Source organism: Heterocephalus glaber, unplaced genomic scaffold, assembly GCF_053883595.1.
Source record: "Heterocephalus glaber isolate CG9 unplaced genomic scaffold, H.glaber_assembly_v1.0 deba00001532, whole genome shotgun sequence".
In the NCBI taxonomy this organism is placed as follows: domain Eukaryota; kingdom Metazoa; phylum Chordata; class Mammalia; order Rodentia; family Bathyergidae; genus Heterocephalus; species Heterocephalus glaber.
Genome location: NW_028258330.1, coordinates 22230244 through 22251266, shown reverse-complemented (window position 1 = coordinate 22251266; position 21023 = coordinate 22230244). Strand labels below are relative to the sequence as shown.

Here is a 21023-nt window from a genome sequence, read left to right as displayed (position 1 = left end):
ACCTTGTGCTGGAAGAATGCGCTTGAGGGAAAGCAAGAAGTAAAAAAGATGAAGTGAAGAAGTTGGCAGTGCTGAACCCCATCTCACTATGCTGGTGAGATTCCACCGGTAATGGTGGCCTGTAACTATAGCCCCTACTGGCTGGAGAGTAGCTTTTGGCTGCTTACATCGAGAAAGTTGTTTATTTGTTCAATTGGTGACTGCTATTCATGATGTGGCCATATTTGGGTTTTTTGTCTCTGTCCGCTAGGGGTGCCTACTCCCTAGGAATAAATAAGACAAATGGGTGCCAGTAAACTCACTTCTGCTTGCCTAATGGTTCTACCACTCCAAGCTCCTCTTAAGACATGGCAAGACTAAGCCCAGAGAGCTCAACAAGTCACTGACAGTCTGCAATAAGTTATAGACAGAGTTGGGACTGAGCTTTCCTACATTATGCCTTTTTTTTCTGGGCAGGATGTAGAAGTGATCCACTCCTTTACTGGTAAGTGAAGGCCCCACAGGAGTGACATACCCAGGATCCTGCAGCCCAGTGGTGTCAGGCTGAGAATAAGATCCTTGGCTGCAGCCTTCAGTGTGGAAGGTGGCATGGGCACAAAACCAGATAAGCTTCTTTAGTCCAGAAGCTGAGGTTCAAAAGTAACTTTGGGGGGAGTGGCCTTAAGCATGGATGGCAGAATTTCATCACTAGGACACCAAGAAGAGCCACTGTCCCCAGAACCACCCTCAATACCAGCTTATTGGGTTCAGGAAAATTGCTGCTAGGTATTTATTTCTCCAAGTCACATCAAGTAAGGAAAGAACTTTATTCCCAAGGATGTTTGCTGCAGCATCCAAGGTTGGAATAAAAACCCCAAGCTGGATAAAGTGGGGAGGGGAAGAAAACATCCACACGATGGAATATTCTGCAGTCATTAAAAATTTATATACAGGGAAGAACTCATAGAATTATGTTAAGTGAAGGATGCAGAATCCAGAAATCTCTCATAGCATATTCACAACTATGAACCAAAATAAAAATAAACACACATAGAGAAGTGAAAGGCGGCTGGTGGAACTATAAGGGAGTTGTCCTCCTTCTTTTCGTATTTTCCAAAAAGACTATAAAATTTTTCAATTCAACAAACATTTATCTTGAGCACTTGGTAACCATCTATTTACTGCCAAATAAAAGAAATGATGAAGTTTAGTAAAACATGTCAGAAAATTCATTATTTCTTCTGGTTTGGAGAAGATAGCATTGCCCATGGCAAGTTTCCCCAGTGACAATTATTATTACACCATCAGCAACATGACTGAGGAGCTCCTTGGACCTGGCACTGAGCTACACAAGAACTTAGGAGAAGCAGGCTTGGCCTGGGGCTCCAAGTAGAAGAATTTGGGGTCAGTTTATTTTCAATTTAAATCCCTGCCCTACCATCTCCCAGCTGTCTTTCTCCATGCCTCTTTTTTCCCATTTGTAAAATGGCAGTGTAAATAGGCCTGCTTCACTTTGATGATAATGCTCATGGAAAGTGCTTAGAACAAGGCCTGGCACATGGTCATGTGACATGGTAAAGGCTGACTGTTGTTATTTACTTATTTTCACTCCTCTAAGCCTCATCGTGGCTTAGGGAGGAAGACTCTGCTATTGGCCTGTTCTATAGATGAGGCTTAAGGCCTCAAGGCCACTGTGCCTGTGCTGCCCATCAGGAAGAAGGTATCTACTAGAGTCTAGGAGTCTCAGAGCTGTGACTGAGCTGGCTGGCAGAGCTGCCCCAAGGCTCCCCCTGCCCATCTGTAAAGGGCCCTGGGGCATCATGGGATTTGTGCATTTCACTCAGCTTCTCAGGAAGGAGCACAGACTTGGGAGTCAGGAACCCATCCCTGCCCTGGCTCTTCTCTCCCTTCTGGGCCCCAGCTTTCTTGTCTGTCAAATGGGAATGGGATGAAATGGTCCCTGAGCTGCTGTCCAGATCTGATAATGGAATTCTGTACGAATTCCAAGGAGGAGAGCAGCCGCAAATGCATCCGCTCTGTGCTGCCGGGGCTCTTTCTCCCATAAGCTCCACTTGCCCAGCCCAGATTCTAGTGTGTTTATCTAGACCTCCTTCTCTGGCCCAAAGGGAAGAGGTGAGGGAAAGGCTGAAGCTGGATGATTTCACAGCTCGGTGCACCCAGGCTCAGGCTCTCCAAAGGCATGCGGTAGGGCCTCAGAAATTTGATAAATGCTCTATTCTTTCCTTTGTTGCTTTGGTCCTCTGGGAAGCAGGTGTGACAATGGAAGTGGAAATGTAAGAGCCTTACTGGGGACCACTTTCTGGGATCAAAGGAGAACAGCTCGCCCTCTGGGGTGCAGATGTGACCTGAGCAAGGAGAGATGGAGGAAAGGAGGACTGAGGAGAGAGACCCAGGCCTGGCGGAGCTCCAAGGAAGACCTGGTCACTCCAGCCGGCTCTGGGGCAAAGGTTCCAGCAGAGGAGGCCCACTCAGGACCCAGTGCCAGGTGGGGTTCCAGCTGTGCTCTGTCAGCAGCAAGTGCCCTGGAAATGGCCAAGGCATCAGGCTGGAGGATCTCCACTACTGCAGCCCAGAGAAGATCTGAGCAGCACCTCCCTGTCTCTGCTCATGTTTTCCTTTACTCATTTAATCAACAAGGAGTGCTGAGCCATGTACCAGGTACAGACCTATGCACTTTACAGATATCACCACAGTGAGTCCTCATACTCACCTTGGGAGGCAGACAGAATTGTTGGTCCCATTTTACAGAGGGGGTAACTAAGCACAGTTAGGTTAAATGACTTATCCTAGGTTTCACAGCCAGTTAGTAGTGAGCCACAAGGCCACCTGGGCAGTCTTCCCAGGGACTGTGCCCTCCCCTCCCTGCCATGCTGCCTCCTCTTGGGTCATGAAGGCCCTGGCATGGAATTCTGGGGATTTTCCCATTTTCATTTTTATTGGCTCAGAGCCTCAAAGCTGCTGCAGATTCAGGAAGGCACTGACTGGAGTGGTGGAAACAGGCAGAGACAGAGGCAGAGACTTCAAAACCTCCTGCCTTGGACTTTGTATATGCTGTCCCGACTACCTGGAGTTCACTTCTCTCCCCTCCTGGCCTCATTAGCCCTTCCTTCCATGATTCTCTTGCCTGACCCCAGGATCCAGCCCAGGACAAGGGTGACACATGAAAGAAGGAGCATGTGTCAGCCCCAGAGGATCATGATGCTGACATTGAGCACATACTATGTGCCCAGAGCCAAGTCCAGCCTTTTAAGTGCAGTATCTCACATTATTGTCATAACAATCTATGAGGTAGGGTCTGTTGCTCTCCCTGTTTTCCAGATGAGGAAGCCAGGGCTCAGAGAGGCAGGGTGACCTACCCAAGAGACCCAGCCAGGAGCCAGTGGTGTTAAGATTCTCATTGGGCTGTCTGGTTGCAAAGTCCTGACCTCACACTAGGAGTCCCTCCCTCTAAGAAGCCCAAAGGTGTCCATGTAGGTAGGTAGGGGGAGCCTTCCAACGGGGTGTCCCTTCCCCTACCAGGGCGGAGCACTACTTGAGTGACCTTGAATGGGGTCAGACCTGCTCCATTCATTGTCACACGGCCCTCACCTGCCCACTGTGGGGTGAATAATAAGTGCTCAGGAAGTGCAGCTCTTGGGTGAATGAGTGCAAACCTCCTGTGACCCGTACTCACCACAATCTCCTTTGGCCCTGGCCAGGTCGATCCATCAACCCTCGAGATTTCCTACTGTTTTGGGATATCACTGATCCTACCCTGACTATCACAGACACCAATGGCCTTGCACTAAAGTGCCTTTCCTCAAACCTGGAGACACTCCTGATCCCACCAAGGTCACGTTATTTTTTTACAAGTTCACATCTTTCCTCTCTCTCTTCCCTATCAGCTGAGCTCTCACAACCATCCCTGGCAGATGCCAAGGCGGCTGTCAGAGCTGCAGAGTTGGCATTTCCTGGTTCCCAGGACTCCTAGCACAGAGGAAGCAACCTCTCTTAGCACCCTCGGCTCTGCCTCCTGCTCCCTGCCTTTGCTCAGGCACCAGCTGGGTCCCATCAGCTGCTGCATGAGGCCAGGAGGTGGCTCACAGGCTTGGAGGCAAGGGCCCCCAGGATTGACCTGGGCTTGACCTGGGCTTGACCTCAGACTATGGATGGATGGACCTCCAAGGAAGCAGAGAATCCATGTGCTCCTGCATGCACCTTCCAGCCCCCTCAACTCGAACCAGCCGGAGGTGCAGGGAGCACAGGGGTAAAGGCATGGGTGGTCTCGGTTTAAACTCTGCTGTGCTTCCTAGTAACAATCCATCTGCCCTGGGCAAGTCACTTGTCCTCTTCATACTGCAGGTTCTTTGGCCTCAGATGGGGACACTTATGCTAATGGTACCACAGGGCAGACAGAAGAGGAGAGGTGCTCGCATACAGTCTGTGCTGGGTACACCAGCCACTGTGGCCCCCAACTCCATCTTACAGTTGGTCTTGTGAGCCATTCAGCCCCGAGGAACCTTTCTTCTCCCTGACTCCTAACCCCGCAGTGGCATCCCACTGGGGCTCTGCCTAAACTGTGAACTCTTAGTGATAGTCCAGTGTCCCGTGCAGGCCTGGCATACAGTAAGTGCTCATTAAAAGGTCTGCTTGGTTCACATGAGCTCTTGGAATCCTTACAACCAGTTTTGATTATTCCCATTTTATAAAGGGGTTAAGAAATTACCCAAAGGCTCACAGCAGATATTAACTGAGCATCTATTATGTGCCAGACCCTGTGCTGAGGGTTGGACACAGTAGTGAATAAGACAAATATCTGCTCCCATGCATCTTATGTCCTACTGAGCCAATACTGGTAGAAAAGCCAGCTATTTCCTGTTGCAGAAAGCTCTGGGAAGCCACTGACACAGGGCTAAGGTAGATGTGGTAGAACAGTTTTGGGTGTGGTAGTCAAGGAAGACCTCCTTGAGGAGGTGACTTTAGTGTCCAGGATGCAGTAAGTGCTTGGTCGAGACCCAGGGAATCCTCCGTAGCCCTGCTGGGCAGGTGCGACCTGGTATCCAAGGCTTCCAGGACTGGTGGTGCCTAGAGCTCAGTGGCCTGGGTCAGCTTCAAAGAGGACAAATGAGCCCCTCCCAGCTGCCTCACCTCTGGGGGGCAGTTAAGAGAATAGGGCATATGGCTTAGCTTCCCTGGCCTTCCTTCTTCCTCTGTAAAGTGGGTTTGTGAGGACAGCATGCACTCAGCAGAGCTGAGCTGAGTCCGGGACAGTGTATGCTGAGCACTGGGCACAGAGCTGGGCCATCAGAGCACCTTATCCTTGTGGCTGCAAGGGGCAGTGGACCTTCCATTTGGCTGCCCAGTGCCTTTCAGTACCTTTGCCCTGTGAGTCCCTGTCTCATGCTGGTGGGGTCAACACTGTCTGCCCAGCCCCCTCTGCAGCCAGGGACAGTCACATGATCCAGCTACCCTGTGTTTGCCACTCTGAAGAGAGCGTGGGGACTGCTGTAGTGATGTCCATCAGCAACAAAGGTCTTGGTGCCAGTATCCAGCATGAGCTGGGATCCCTGGGTCCCACAGTGTCAGCAGTGAAGTCTCCCTCAGGCCGTGGCTCATCCTGATTGGCAGCTTTTTTCCTGGGGTGGAGCCTCTGGCCCACTTGGAGATGCCTCAGGCATGTTTGTTCGTGGATTCTGGATGATCTGACAGCCCATGGCATTACCTGGAAACTTTCCTTTAGATTTTTCTCCTGTTGAGTTTGAATCTTTCTCCACTGACCCATCCTTCTGGCCCATAGGGCCCCTTGGGGATATGCAGAATTCCAGATTTTTCCTGTCCTCACCTCAAGGGCAGTGGCTTGGGTTGCTCACATTTGTGTCTCCATCTCCGTGCACAGCACAGGCCAGTAGTCTCCTCACATGTTCATGGCATGAGCAGATGAGAGGCATGGGATACGGTCGTCATGCATTCTGGCTGCTCCCCTGAGGCATGGTGCTTTCGGCTGATGTTCTTTTGAAAGTGCAGGGCCCAGAATTGAACATAAAACTTCCAGAAATATGTCAGTGGGCTTGAGTGGAAAGAAAGCATCACCTCCCTTGGTCTAGATTTCAAACTCCTAATTATGTGGCCAGACATATCTCATAAACTTTTGAAATTTCTCCTGATGACACGCATCAAGCTAATATCAAGCTACCATCAAGCGTTTTGTTTTTATGCCCCCTCTATATTATTGCCAAACCTCACTTTACCACCCCTCACCTTAATCTCATTCCCACCATGGCACTGCCTCCTCCCCCATGGCCAATTAGTAACAGTTCGAGAGCATAATCTTGGTTGTTGGTAGCAGTTTCTGAGAATATGATGTTGAGATAGATTCTGGAGCTGAGTTTAGGCTCAGTGTTATAATTGATTAAAGATGCTTGCCAAGACACAGGAAGGAGTGCTAGGATGTTTGTGGTGTACTTGTCATTTCCTATCCTAGGGCCTTGGAAGCTGGAGTCCATAGGAAGGAAGTCAGGAGGCCCACTATTAACACGTGTGGGAAAAGTATTCCATCTTTAATTTCACTAATCTCTACCTGAAACACATCACTCCTTCGATTATGAATGTAGGCAACAAACCAAGGGAAAGTAGCAGGACCCATGACTTTGTCACCAATAGAAATCACAGATGTGCTCTTACCTCATTACAGATGTTTCAGAGGTCTTGAAGTATCATTTATACTCACCATATCTTGGAAATGGCTACAGGTATTTGCTAAATCTTGTGTTACCAAATGTAATAAAGAAGCACGTGTATACTCTAATGCAAATTTGTTTTTAATATTTTGATGACTGTTTCAATATTATTGGTTTCCTTTGTAATACTGTGTTATTTTATTTATTTAGTTTACCTGCCCCAAGATGCCACAGCAGTGATGCAAAAGCCTTTGTGTGGTTGGAGAGGTTGTGCAGGCTTTTTCTGGGCCAAGACTGGAGCATCTCATGCAGGGGGTGGTATGGGGAGGCTAGTGTTTCTCGAGGTGACAGGAGGGAAGGAGTCTGGCCCAACCTGCTGGTGGCTAGAAGGCAGAATTGACCCTGAGAGTTTCCAGATCACTCACCCTTCTGAGCTCAGAGGCCCTGGACTCCAGGAAGCCATAGCACAGGAGGAAGAATGCCCATGAAATAGGAACAAACACCCTCCTCCCAGACATCAGCTCACCAGCCAACAAACTCTAGCCCTCACCCCACTGTTCATTCCTTCCTTCGTTTACTCATTCATATTTCCCTGGTCCCCAGTAAATGGCCTCACCCTTTACCAGGGCCTCAGCTGAGCACTGGGAAGGGGAGATGTGTCAAGACTCAGTTCTTCCTCAAGAGATGAGCAAACAGTACAGGCTCAGTGCTTTGAGAGGTGAGGAACTCGAGGACCCAGCCTGGAGGGATTTAGAAGGTGCCCCAGAGGAGGTGACCTTTAGATAGAACAGGAACTAACCATCCCTGGTGTGCTTCAGAAGGCTGCTTGTGAGGCAGGAACAGTATGTGCAAAGGAGCTGGAGAGCAAGGGGACATTCCATGCTTGGGAGGGAAGGGGTGGGAGGTGGCTGCAGGGGTCACACAGGTCCCGGAAGTTGCATTTAGGGGCCCAGGGTTGGATGAGGAAGAGGTGCTGTCCCACCCATCTCAAGGGCACCGAACTGTGACTTCAGTGGCCTGGGGAAGTTCAAGGTCACTGTCTGGAGTGGAAGAGGTAGAGCCACAACACCACGGCTGGCAAAGGCCAACTGGGAACGGGTCTGAGAGGGCGAGGCCTGTTCCTCCCAACAGCCAACACAGAGCCCTTCTGTTGGGAAGGCCGGACCAGGCCTGGCTCTTTATTTATGGGCTGTGTGGGCAGTCCACTCCTGCCGGCTGGATGTGTGAGGCTGGGATTACTCACGCCCCAGTTGTGGTCCAGCCTCTGCAGGCTGTGGGGTAATGAGTGAGGTAATTAAGTATAAAAGACAGAGCAGGCGGGGTGGGGTGGGGGAGGCAGTCACCGGTTCTTTTCAGGAGCAGGGGAGTGAGATAATGTGGGATAATAGCCCCGCCAGGCCCTGCCCAGGCAGCCTGGCCTATGCCGAGAGGTGCCCCCCAAACGGCCAAGACAATTCAGCCTTTTCAGGGAAATGGGGGGGCTGAGGCAGGGCCTGGCTCTGGGACAGCTGTATGGAAATGACAGCTCTTCTCCTTCCTGTCCTGTGTCAGCTGAAGGTGGGGGGCAAGCGACTTGAACTGGGGTGACAATGGGGAGAAGTTGGAAAGTGGTTGGGGTGAGATGAGGGGTCCACATGGGGTTGCAAGGCTGTGAGCTGTGCCTGGGCAGTAGGAGAGGTGTTGAGAGTGCAGACCCCAGTGTCTGAGTTGCCTGCGTGGGAATTGTTGCCTGGCTTGAGCCAGCTGTGTGACCTCAGGCTAATCATGGCCCTTCTCTGGGCCCCAGGACCTTAATTAGTAAAATAGGGCTGTTAAACAGTCCCTACTTCCCAGGTGTGTTTGGAGGATTAGCAAGATGATGCATGGTGCCAGGCAAGGTATAGTGCCCATAAATGCTCGAGACAGTCAAGAGAGAATTGTCACTCATTCACTTAGTGAGTAAATGTTTATTGAGTACCTGCTCAGTTCTTGATGCTGGGAAAATAGTGAATAGCAGAGTCCCATTCTTCTCAGAGCTGGCATTCTAAGAGGTGAGACAATTATTATTCATTAAATATATAAACATAAAAGATCACACTAACAACCCCATTTCTGAAAATGTATTCCATGGATGTATTTGTATACTTGTGAAATGAATACATTCAAAGTTTTAAAAAATTGCTGTCTTATTTTGCCTAGAAAAATCTTAGAAACAAAGCAGGGCATGGTGGCACATGCCTGTAATCGCAGCACTAGGGAGGCTGAGGCAGGAGAATTGCTATAAGTTTTAGGCTAGCCTGGTTACATAGTGCATTTAAGGTCAGCCTGCATTACAAAGTGAGACCCTGTCTCAAAAAGAAATCTTAGAAACAATCTAAATGTCTATAATACATGAGCCAACTAAATAAAGTATGGCACAGTCAAGGAATGGAATACTATACAGTCATCAGAACGGAAAGACTATGCTTAATGTACTGGTATAGAGAAGTCTCCAAGATGTATTGACCAGTGAGAAAAGAAATGTTTGTACAAAATGTTTGCACAAAAGAGGGGGAAACAAAAAAGTAATTATGTCAGTCATTTACATAACAAACTAATAATAGTTGTTATCTGTGGAGGAGGGGTCAGAGCAAGAGAGGGGGCCAGGAAGGAGACTTTTCACTGCAGACTTTTCTGTAGTTTTAATTTTTGTATCAAGTGAATTTATTATTAATTAATAAAATAACATAAAAAGTATTCAATTTCTTCTTTCTTACTTCCCTTTATCAATACTTGTTGGAAATGGTGCTGGGTGTGGGACTCAGCATGGAAGGCAACACGGCCCAGGCTGGGTTTGAACAAGCAAGCACATGTGTTGAGGGTAAGGAGAGCAGGTCTCTTGCCATCAGAGAAGGCCACGGCAGACACAGACACCAGCAAGGCTAGAAGGACCATGTGATGTTAGGTTGGAGTTGGAATAATCAGCGTAAACTTATGTTGTTGATACATATAGATAGATAAGAATCATTACTGGATGCTAAAACTAAAATCACTGTGTGAAACCTTGTTGCAGATAAGATATTGACAGTAGTCTTCAATTACTGCCCCAGTATGTAATAATTACAAAGGGAAAGAGTGTGGCTTTAGAGTGGAGAAACAGGGCAGAGACCACCTTAATCAAGTGCTGAAAGGTTACATCACTTGTTAGGGAAAGAGTTGACATGGGACCCTGCTAGGATTATCAGAGAGGAGCAAAAACCCAGTCCTGTGATGTTCCTGCCCAAGATGCCCAGTAAGTGCCAAGGTAATGAGAGGCAAGGCAAAACCTAGCTATGGTCCAGGTTAGAGGAGACTACAGAGATGAGACAAGGAAATGCTGTGTTTCTGGTTGCATCTTTTTGTTTATTATAAAAGACACTGATATTGGGACAACTAGCACTATTTTACTGGGTCTGAAGATTAGAAGGTAATAATACATCAATATCAATTCCCTGATTTCAATGACATTATTGTAATTATGTAGAAGGCCTTTGTTGGTAGGAAGTAGACACTAGAGTATTCTGGGGTGATGGGGAATCAGACTGGCAATTTACTCTCAAATTGTTCAGAAAGAATCTCTCTCCAAACAAAGAGAGCATGATAAAGCACACGTGTTTAAGTGCCAATGTCAAGAGATTCCAGGTGAAAGATGCAGCATACGGGAATTCTTTGTACAGCATTCGCAACTTTTCTCTGTGTAACATTATTTCAAAATAAAGTTACTTGGATGAAACTGAAACCATATAACATCAAGTAGTGACAAATGATATACAAAACAATCCAGTGGGCAGGGGACTAGAAAACGAAGGAGTGGTGCTATTCTAGATGATATGGTCAGGGTAGGGCAGAACTCTTTGGAAGGGATGTTTGAACAGAGAGTTGGGTGAAAGGAGGGAAAATACCTGTGGGGATACCCTTCCAGGCTGAGGGACCCATTCAAAAGCAGGGTCAGAATGCAGCCAGTGTGGCATGTCCATTGATTCCCGTTACTGTGTAAGCAGTGACCTCAAGCTCAGTGGCTTAGCTTGTAGTTCTGTAAGTCACAAGTTGGGGAATCACAGGGTGAAAATCAGGGGTGGGCTGGGCTCTGTTCTTGACTGTCAGGGAAACAGCTACTTGTAAATTAATTCCTTTTTTTTTTTCTTTTGCAGTACTGAGGGTTGAACCCAGAGTGTTTGCACTGAAGTACCTCACAGACTTTAAAATTTTTAAATATTTATTTATTATTTTTTTAGTTTTGAGACAGGGTTTTCCTAAGTAGGTAAATTGCCCAGGCTGGGCTTGCATTTGTGATTTTCCTGCCTCTGCCTCTATGCTCAGGTAGTAAATTCATTTTTGAGGGCAACAATACTGAAGTCCTGGTTTTCTCATTGGCTGTCAGCTCCTAGAGGTCACCTGCATGCCTTGACATGTGGCCCCCTCTGTCTTCATGTCAGCAAGGGTGTGTCGAATCCTTTTCAGGCTGTGGTCAGCCAGTGGAAACTCACTACTTTTAAAGGGGTCAGGAAATTAGGTCAGGACAAGCCAAATACTTTCCACATCTTCAGGTCACCTTTACCAAATGACCTAATCATGGAGGTATACACCATCACATTCATAATCCAGGGGATTTTTCAGGTCACATACTTGGAGAGGAGAGGAGAAGAAATCTTAGGGGCTGTATTAGTCAGTTTTCACATAGCTGGGACACAATACCTGACACCCAGAACTTGAAGGAGAGGTTTAACTTAGCTCATGGTTTTGGAGGATTCAGTCTATGATTGGCTGGCTCTAAGGCAGGAGGATGTGGTGGAGCAAAGTATGCTTTTGTGCTATAATTGTTTTTTCTTTTTTTGGTATTGGGGATTGAACTGAGGACCTTGCACTTGCGAAGCAGGTGGCGGCACCTAAATCCCCAGCAAAGTATGCTTCTGTGACCCACCAAGACACAGCCACATGTGTGCTTTATTAATCCCCTAGGCTGCTCCCAAGCTAGTCAAGTTGACATGATTAAACTTAACCTCTACATTGCACTTCTTGTCAACTTGACACCCAAACTCCAAATAAACACACTTAATCTCCAAATAAAAAAAATCAAGTTAATAATTTCACCTAACATTATCCTGTGTTCAACTGGAAACAATAATCCCTTTCCCAAAGACTTTCCAGCTCCAGCATTTTTCAAATGTCCAAGTCCAAGTCTCTTCTAAGACCCAAGGCAAACTCTTAGCTGTGATCCTCTGTGAAAATAAAAAGCAAGTTACAAAATCCCAAGGTACAATGGCACAAGGTAAACTAAACATTCCCATTACAAAGGGGAGGAAGAGTGAGATAGAGAATATGATCAAAGCAACACCAAAAACCAGCATAGTAAGCATTAAATCCTATAGCTCCATATTTGGCATCTGGAGCACAGAGTGGTGAGATGTGGGTCCCAGAGGGCTTGGGCAGCTCCACTTCTATGGGCTTTCTGGTAGCAGCCCACATGGCCTCTCTTTTGCCCTCCCCCCACCCCTGCATTTTCCTCAGCAGATTGGCCACATTCCTGGCATCCCCACCTTCCTGGGGTCTCCACTGCACCTTTGTCTTTATTTCCACAGCTTTACACATTGCCCTCAAAGGGGCTTCTTGCCTGGCCTCCCAGGTCTTCCTCGGAGTGGAAGCCTCCCTGACCCTAACTCTTGCATTCTGCATGCCAGTAAAACCAACATCACATGGATGAAGCTAAGGTCTGGTGTCAGCAGAAGGGCCACTTGACCATGGCTGCAGTGGCATATGAGTGCCAGGATGACTGAGCATTCAAAATGAATCCTAGGTAATCAGTTCCCTAGCCGACCCTTCTGGAGCAAGGGTCCCAGGGACTCTTTTCTCAAATGAAAGGTTTATAGTTTTGTATTCTTGAGTCTTTTTTTTGTACTGAGGATCAAACTTGGGTCCTTGTGCTTTCGAGGCAGGTGGCGGAACCACTGAGCTAAATCTCCAGCCCTATAGTTTTGTATTCTTGAGCCTATGATGGATGGAGTCTTACTGATTTCTGAGATGCCCACAAGGTGTAGTTCATCTTTTCCCTGGAAAAAGTATAGTAAAATTTTGGTTTGCAAGAATAATTAGTTCCACTCATAATCCAAAGCACTTATATATCAAAGCAGAGAGAGAGAGAGAGAGAGAGAGAGAGAGAGAGAGAGAGAGAGGGAGAGAGGAACCTGTTGTGATCATGTGATGTTCAGTGTGACATACTACTTGCATTGCAAGACATCACTCTTTTTTTAAATGTAAAAATATTTAAGGTGCTTTAATTTTAAAAAAGCTATATATACACCAGCATAATAACAGATGTAAAGCTATAAATATATTGCAGACTTCTAATTATAACATGGATTTCAAACAAGTGAATTTGTATGAAGTTTCTTAACATTCTCCCCCTTCAGTTTCCTTGTCTATAAAGTGGGAATTGCCATATTTATTGAACCAACAGGTAACACAGTATTTTAAATGCTTTATTGTTACTAATCCTTTCGTCCTCACAATGTCGTGAGGTAGATACTATTTTTTTTTTGGTACCGGGGATCGAACTCAGGTCCTTGTGCTTGCAAGGCAGGCGGTGGAACCACTGAGTTAAATCTCAGCCCAGGTAGATACTATTATTATTCCCATTTGTCACACAGAGAACTTGAGTTTCCAGAAAAGCAACTTCCACAAGGCCACCTCACCAGTAAATCACTGAGGCAGCATTTCAACCCCGAAGGACATCACTCATTTATCAAGTTAAAATTTCTTAGAAATGTTTGCTCATCTTGCCTGATGTTTACATACTAAGTTACTTGCAATCCAAGGTTTGATTGTACTTGGTTTCTTTTTCATTGGTAGTCTCTTCAGCAACTATACTTCCTTTGGCACTAATTTTGCACATGATTTCTTTTGGGCCCAAATTTAAGTTTTAAAAATTTTTCTGTTCTGCTTTTTACTCCTGATTTGTACTATAAATCTGGCTAAAAGCAGCCAGCAATACCCACGCCACAGCCTGAATATTTGACTACTTGAAATTTCCTCTGCCAGACTAATTAGTCTACCACTCTTAATCTCAGTATCCTGCAAAATCTTGAGACACAAACAAAATGTAGACTTTTTTTTTTTTGCCAGAGTGTAATTTCAGTCCAACTGCCAATGGAGTCCTTGTTCCCAACTATAACATCCTGAGCCTGGCTTTTACTGTCTGCATTCCTATTAGCACTCCAGTCTTCTGAACTCTGACCAGAATCACCCATCAGATTCTGCTAACAGTATTCTAAGATTTTTCTAGCCCACATCTTGAAACCTTTCTAAACTCCTTCCACAAATCAATTCCAAAGACTTCTAAGCCACATTGTCAAGTATAGTCACAGCAAAATCCCACTTCTCTGGTACCATTTTCTGTCTGAGTAAGCTTTTCTGTTGCTAGGACATAATACTCAAGCCCACAGTTTAAAGGAGAGGTTTAATTTGGCTCATGGTTTCAGAGAACTCAGTCTATGATCAGCTGGCTCTAGGACAGAAACATTATGGCAGAAGGGCATGGTGGAACCAAGCTGCTTAATTCATGGTGGAGCAGAGCTGCTTAGTTCTTGACAACCAGAAGCAGAGCAGGAGAACAGTGCTGGAGAGGAAGGGGTAGGAATCGTTTACAGCACCTAAGGTCATTCCTCTATGACTCATCCAGACACACTCAGAGCATTTTTTTTTTTTTTGGTATTGTGGATCGAACTCAGGACCTTGTGCTTACAAGGCAGCTGCAGTGCCACTGAGCTAAATCCCTGGCCCCAGAGCATATTTTATTAATCCCCTAGGTCAGTTCCAAACTTATCAAGTTGACATGATTAAGTTTAACCACTACAAGGCCCATCTTGGAATTTGTCTGCCATTGTGAGGGATTTGACGGACAAAGAAGCCAGTATGACTAGAGAGGAATGAACAAGGAGCCCAGGGTAGGTAGAGAGTAGAAAATCACATATATACCATAGTCTGCAATAGGAGACCAAGATCTCAACAGCGACCTTGTGCCATTTTGGATCCTGAGAAAGGGGAGTCATACTGGTTCCTCTGGGGACTCATCTTTTACCTGTGCTCAAGATCAGTCCTGGATGGAACAAGTAGACTATTTTAATCAAAGGAAAATGTCTCAAAGAACAGTGCCTGGTGAAACAATGAGCCACCAGAATGAATGGATTTGTTCCATGCACTTGGCGTGGTAGGCACAATGCCAAGAACCCCCATACATTCCTCAAGACCCCATAGAAAGGTCTAAAACTTGAAAAGATGTGACTAAAAAATTTGAAAAGTTTCCAAAGTTGAAAGTAATAAAATTTAATGGAGTATCTACCAAGTAGCAATATATCAACCAATGGTCAGCAACTTCCTCTCTCTCTCTCTCTCTCTCTCTCTCTCTCTGTATTGGAGATTGAAACCAGGGCCTTCACACTAAGCTATATCCCTGGTCCTTTTTTATGCTTTATTTTGAGACACGAATTTGCCAAGTTGTACAAACTGGGCTCAGACTTGCTACCCTTCTGCCTCAGCCTCCCACAGTGCTAAGATTACAGGTGTGGGCCACCATGCCCAGATAACTCCACTTTCTTAATCATTATATATGCAGTAGGCTTAATGTGGCTACATTTCTTTTCCATTTTAAAATTATCATATTTACATATTTTTTCCATAGAATCACATGGAGTATACAACATAAAAAGGTACAAAAGAGAATGTTACAAAAAGGAAGACTCTGCCTCACCCAAGCCCCAGTCACCCACTCCTCCAGAGGCCACTTTCCTGTGTTCAGAGGTATTTAATGACATACGAGTTAACATATACATATGAGCCTCACTCCTCTCTTTTCATAATGATGGCTGCTTGGCCTGCTTTGCTCACTTGGCAGTATATCTTGGAGATGTTTTCCTTTCTCTGTCCTCCTTTTTGTGAGGTGCTGGGGAGGGAACCCAGTTCACACACATTCTCTGCCAGTGCTCTAGCCTGGAGCCACACCCTGCCTTGGAGCTGGTTCCTAGTGGCCCATCAGGAGGTGTCTATTCTTTTGCATGGCAGCAGAACAATCTGTTACTTTGATAAATCATCATTTATTAATGACCCCTTTCTAAAACTCTGCCACTTTTTTTCCTAACATCCAAGCAGCGTTGGCCTCTCTTTGGTCCAGGAGGGTCACGGAAGATGTAGCTTGTCCCCTCTTTCCTTTCTGCTGATGCTCTCCGTGCCCAGCTCTGCAAGTGGAATTTGGCTTGTCCAGCAGCTGCCCAACAGGATTGGGCTATACCACTCAGACACACAGGAGAGCTGAAGCCTCAGCCCTGGGGAAAACCTTGTCCAAAGAAAGCAGAAAGCAATGAAGAAGGAAGAGGAGTTTATCTGGAGTCCGAGGGCAGGGTCCAGGGAAGGGCTTTGTTGTTGTTTATACATCCTGATGTGGCCAGGGATTTAGCTCAGTGGTTCTGGCGCCTGCCTTTCAAGTGCAAGGTCCCGAGTTAGATCCCCGGTACCAAAAAAAAAAAAACAACACACATACATCCTGATGCATAAAAGTGTTTCTCTAGCATGACTCCAGGAAGGATGGCCAGCTCACAGAATTTGTGCAATACAATGCCAAGGTGTTGTCCAAAGTGATTATGCTGGGCCTCCCCCTCACCAGAGTCAAGGAGTCCTCTTTGTTCCACATAATTGATCACATTTGAATTTGTCCAGCTTTTTAAGGTTTGCCAATCTCATGGACATAATGAAGTATTAATTTAGATTTCCCTAATTACTCAGAGGTTTATCATCTTTTCAAATGTTTATTGGTTCTCTATGTCTGAGCAAACTGTTGGCCTTCTTTTCTTTTTTATTGTCCTTTTCCTATTGTTCTTTATATATTTTGGATGTTAATCTTTGTCAGTCAAACTGTTAACATCTCTCAGTTTATGGCTTGTTTTTCTACTTTTTAAATGGTGAACTTTGATAGACAGAGTCAATCTTAGTGTAGATTATTTTATCAGTATTTGCTTTTATGGTTTGTACTTTTTATTTCTTGTTTAAAAAATTCTCTGCAGCCCAAAGCCCCCAATCTTTCTATCATACATATATCTACAAGCTGTGATTGAAAATACAGTGAATGATTAAATTCCTTTATTTATTTATTTTTTTGGATACTGGGGATCGGACTTCAGACCTTGCACTTTCGAGGCACGCAGCGGTACCACCGAGATAAAACCCTGGCCCTCTTGTGTTTTTTTTTTTTGAGACAGGATCTTGCTATATAGTTCAGGCTGGCCTTGAACTCACTAGGTATCCCAGTTTGGCCTCTAACTCATGGCAATCCTCCTGCCTCAGCCTCCGAAGTGCTAGGATTATAGGCATGTGTAACCACGCCTGGCTGAATGGTTAATTTTTAAAAAAAATTTTACTGGGCTGGGGATTTAGCTCAGTGGTTTTGCCACCTGCCTTGCAAGCACAAGGTCCCGAATTTATTCCCCGGTACCCCCCCAAAATTTTTTATTACAATAAAAGATACATTGCCATTAGCCCTTCTTGAAAAACTCTGAACACCCTTATCCCATCATTCTTGCCACTTTCTGAAGCAGTTCTGGAAGTCTTCTTTCATGAATGTCTTTGTTGTACTGTCACAGGTGCCTCATGTCCTGAATCAGTTCAAAACATTTACCTTTCACAGCCATTTTGACTTTGGGGAAGAGCTAGAAATTGCACAGTGCCAGATCAGGTGAATAGGGCGGAATGAAGATACACCATAATACTTTTACAAGTCTGTCTTTCTATTGAAAGACACACAGCAGCAACATTCACTGTATTTTTGATCACACTTCATAAAGACCCTCCTGAAAGATGACTTCTATATCTGCTTCAGGAAGTGGCAAGAACAATGGGATAAATGAGTTCAGAGCAAGGGAGAGTATTTTGAGAGAGAAATTAATAGCAATACGTCTTTTCTGTAATAAATTCAAAAAATATTCACCATATGTGTTTCAAGCACATCTTGTATAATATATATATATATATATATATATATATATATATATATATTGTTGTTGTTGTTGTTGTTTTTCTTGCAAAATGTCTCAAATTTTACTCATGGTCCAAAAGTAAGCAATGTATTAGTATGGAAAAAACACATAGCTTATAGCTTATAGCTTATATCCTTTAAAACCAGAATAGCCAGATTCTTATTTTCACTATAAAAAGTGAAATCAAAAGTACACATTAGGAATTGAACTTTTTTTCTTCTTTGTAGAGATGCAAATTGTTTCCAGGTTGGGAGTTGTCTACTGAACATTGTGCTAAGTCAGAGCTGACTGGTGACCAGTAGAGTGTCCACTGCCCCAACTCATGCTCAGACAAACGGGGAGCACCATGTTGGCAAGAGAGGTTTGGAAAGGAAGAAGAAACTGCAGAGACTCTACCTACTCCAACAGAAACCCAACAGAGTGGCTTGTATGGAAAAGATTTAAGCAAGCATGCAGAAACACTCTTAACATGCTTCGACAACAGGATAGCATTAGTTTAAAGCAAGATAGCTTTAGTCTATTTGCAGCACACACATGCACACCAAAGTAGAAAACATTTTTGCCTTCATAACACTGAGAACTACAGAGCACACAACATATAATACTTTGATCTTTAAGTGGGTAATCACAGGAGTGGGTAATCATAGAAGTTCCCTAGAAGATCATATCCACTAGGTTAGCCTGAGTACTTATCTATAAAAAATATTTTCTTGAAAATAATGTTTAAAAAGAGACTTCTAGAAACAGGGAGACTACATCTGGACTAGCATAAGATGGTGTTACAAGGACTACAGGTGTGAGATAGAACTGGATTTTCAATGGAGCTTTCAGGTAAAGGGCATTTCTCTCAGTTGCTTCCTCCAGCCAGGACAGGGGTCATAGGAGATTCTGAGATCTCAAGCGGGGCAGCTGGCTCAGGCGAGTGACTCCCTAGATTAATACTCCCCAACAAAAACCCCACTGAGGCTTAAGATCTGAAACTCTGAGCTATGTAAAAAAGAGCAATGAATGCACAAAAGGACTCGTGCAAAACCTGCAGGGACAGAGGGTTGGTGACAGTGGGGTCCTGCACTCTGCTGACAGCCACATTGGTGTGCATTCTGGGGAGGCCTGGGATGACTGGCCTGGGGTTGCTCCAGAGCCTGACTTAGAAGCACCAGAGCGAGGTGTCCACAGATGAGGAGCACTAGGGTTACTAAATACAGGAAGGTGATTTGGGAGAAATGGGGCTAGGAGCACCAGGTCATGTTTTTGACCCATCAATACTTATTTAACATGAACGAAGCACTGCAGAACAGTCAGTCTTTCTAAGATGCACTCTTCTGTTGTTGTCATCAGCAGAAGTCTCTCTGAGCTGTTTAGCTGGTGACACCCAGAATGATCCCATTTGTTACCTCATGCTGTGGATTGTCTGGGAAGCTGGCATTGGAAGTGATTTGCACAACAATGTCACTACTAAGCCACCGCTTAAATCTAGCCCCTGGCCTTCCTTTTCTGCTCTGTAGTCCAGAAACATTTCTTTAAAAGCCAGAAAACCTGTAAATGTGAGCAGCATGTCAAAGATGTCACCAGCCTTTATGGTGCTGTAACATTGTCACGTAGGCCGCCATACTGAACCCCAGGATCTGCTCCAGCAGCTGCTCCTCAATGTACTTTTCCACTAGAGAAATATATTCATTAAAAATGGGTGTGTAGGTAAGTTTATTCTCCTCTGTGTCTTCAAACTCCTGGTAGTACCTGTCCATGAAATTTCTCTGTAGTAACTGGAACTCATCATCCATGATAATGTCCCCTAAATATTCAACCACAACATCAAATTCTGCATCAGAGGCAGAGGAGAAGGACAGTGCCAAGTTCTCCTCCTCCCGGGCAGCCACGGTTGCAGTCTCCTTGGCCTCTTTTTTTTTCTTAGCTTCTTAACACACGCTCCGCAGCGGAGAGGCCTCGCCCCCTTAGCCGGCTCAGCACTTCTGTGTGAGGCCCCAGGCTTGGCTTGGGTGCCCTTGCCCGGCCAGGCCATTCCCCACTTGCTGCCACTTCTTGTATATTTTTTTAAAGGGATCATATAGAACATTCTGTTTTGTAGCTGCTTTCCCACCTAAAAAAGACTATGGACATTTTCTCATATCTGAATATTCCACAGTATCACTGGTAAAGGCTGCATAATTTTTCATCGTATGGACTACACCATTTTTACTGAATCCCTTACTGATGAGCATTCAGGTTGTTTCCAACTTTTTCCTATGTCAACAATGTTGCCAAAAGTTTCCCTTCACTATTCAGGTCCACATTCATGGTTTTTTCCTAGGAGTGAAAATACCCAACAAATTCAAGGTCTCAAGGTCTCAAGCGGTGTGCTCGTGGAAGTGGCCCCTCTCACAGCTGTGGCCCATGGGCTGGGCACACAGCATTCTCATGGAATATTTGTCCACTGAGCCAAGGAATTTGAAAAGTTCTCCAGAGAATCTCATCTTGAGAATTTAAAAACCCTCCACCAGGATCCCTTCTTGCTGGGTGTACCAAGCTTCTAATACTTAAGCATTTATTTTAGCAAATATCAACAGATACCCTCTTTTTATGGTAATTGGTAGTAATTTTCATTTATGGCAGTAGTATAAAGTTTCCCATTAGCAGGAACTGGCTTTCCATTTTTAAATGAAGCAACTTGAAGAAAGATATAAAGCAAATTGTGAGAAAGATGGGTTGTAGGTGAGGGAAGGTGGAGTGATTATGTCCAAGAGAAACCCAGTTTCAAATGGAAACCACTGCTTTGAAGAAACCCTGAGATGAGGTGGGGATGGGCTAGGGGAAAGCAGGGCCTTGAGATTCGAGGCCATGGGGAAGAGACTCTGAGGGAGTGGATGCCTGGCCTGGAGTTCTATTTGGTGCTGAAATTATATATAGGGCTTAAAGGTAGTGTCTTCATAATTATGTCCCCTGATTCTCGTAGCGACTTCGTGAAGTTTCAGGCAGGGAGGAGTTCACTGCATCGGTTTCTAGAGAGAAGCTGAGGAGCATAGAGAAGAGGAATCTGCCCAGGAACTTGGGGTGAGAAAGGCAGAGAAGAGCTTGGTCCATAGTGAGCATGGGCAGCATGGTGGGAGGAGGTGGAATTTCATTGGGAATTGGTGGCGATGGGCCGGGAGCCAGGCCTTCAGGGCCAGGATGCGCCTAGTCCTTGCATGCTGATAATAACAACCATCAGTATTTATCCTGTACTTACTGTGTGCAGGCTCTGTGCTCAGCAACTATGGCTATCTTGCTGAATAGTTTACTAACCTGATGGGAAGGGATGTGTTGTGATCCCTTAGAAAAGGTCAAGGGCAGGAGTTATTGATCTATGGTGTCTACT

General features: G+C 45.4%; 1 protein-coding gene and 1 pseudogene across 1 annotated transcript in view; one reads left to right on the top strand and one right to left on the bottom strand.

Annotated features, from left to right (window-relative positions):
* LOC101699407 (R-spondin-4) overlaps window positions 1-21023 on the top strand; it is a gene marked incomplete at its 5' end in the record, with an annotated part of 99723 nt that overhangs the window by 40113 nt on the left and 38587 nt on the right. The window lies entirely within an intron of this gene.
* On the bottom strand, window positions 19062-19531 carry LOC101717037 (ADP-ribosylation factor-like protein 2-binding protein pseudogene; annotated as a pseudogene).